Genomic DNA, 1,527 nt, shown 5'->3' with positions numbered 1-1,527 from the left:
GATGACCACTTCTCGTCTTCTCTCTCAATCAAATATTTAACAGTTTTGTACACCTTTGATTATCATCGTTTACACATGCCTGTACAATTTTGTATTTGATTGTTTTTTAAGGACCCAATAAGCAATTTTTGGGCTATCCTTGGTTTTTATCAGTTATGTTGTATGTATTTTCTCTGTTTGCTTGATTTTTTTTTTAAATGATCAACAAGGGAAAAAAAAAATAATAATAATAACAATTTTAAAAAAGGTAAACAACTTAACCCTTTGGCACGCATGAAATATTAAACATAACTCCATACGCTCCTCAGTGCACCATGAAAATTCAATCGGCTTTTATCAGTTATGTTGTATGTATTTTCTCTGTTTGTCTGATTTTTTTTTTAAATTATCAAAAAGGAAAAAAAATAATAATAATAACAATTTAAAAAGCGGTAAACAACTTAACCCATTGGCACGCATGAAATATTAAACATAACTCCATACGCTCCTGAGTGCACCATGAAAATTCAATCGATTTCCGGCCGGATAACTGTTGATGTGATTATTTTCTTGTTAAAAGTTGAGTTTATTTAGTAGAGGCTAAAAATATCTTTTGAATGATTTTCACAGTTGCTTTGTTTGACTCACCAAATTCAAGCTTTCAGGTTAAACTTAAGATAGATCAACAAAAACTTGAAAACATTGTTTGCATAAATGAAGTTAAAGTGGAACGTGGAAAGTTTTGCAGACAAGTTTTCTCAAGCTAAGTGGTTGAAAATAATTAAAACCTACCTTTAGAAATGAAAACGAATATTTTCCACAGATACCTTCTGTACCTAAACCTTTTGTAAATTCCTTTCAATTGACTGTATTTCATGTGTAAAAACACCAGAAAGTTTGTCGCAAAAGAAGCGGGAGACTGCCATTACTCTGTATACGCGCGCGCAGTATAATAATAATAGAAATAATAAGACTTGTAATGCGCACATATCCACCCTGCTGGGTGTTCAAGGCGCAGTAAAACCAAAAAACAAAACAAAAACAAAACACAACACAAAGAAAAACAGACACAACAAAATTAGTCATTGAAAACCTGTGACATAAGATAAGTTTTGAGAAGAGACTTGAATTTTGCGGTACAAACACAAGATCAAAGATTAAGTGGTAGAGAGTTCTAGATGCGTGGCGCGGCTGAAGAAAAAGACCTATGTAGTACATCACCTATACGGTCCACCCACAGTGAAAAACGGCCCGCTCCACACAGACAAAAAGCACCCACTCGTCGTACATGCGTTGTTTGATTGTGAAATGACTTTCGACCTTGAACCTTACGTCATTTTTTCTTATGTGGACCATGTGCTACTTTTAGACTATTGTCATCTTGACATCGCACTCTATCTATGGCTGTTTGCTGCGTTTTAATCGCATGTTTATGACTCAAATTACACCATGTCAAACTGCGTGGGCGCGTGGGGGCGGTATGCGGGGTAATACGCAAGGCGCCTCCGGGCGGTATGCGGGCTAAAGGGTTAAATCAGGTAATTCATT

The sequence above is a fragment of the Asterias rubens genome, chromosome 7 (genome assembly GCF_902459465.1).
Source record: "Asterias rubens chromosome 7, eAstRub1.3, whole genome shotgun sequence".
NCBI lineage: Eukaryota > Metazoa > Echinodermata > Asteroidea > Forcipulatida > Asteriidae > Asterias > Asterias rubens.
The sequence above is the reverse complement of the archived record's forward strand: the minus strand, read 5'-3'. Positions refer to the sequence as shown.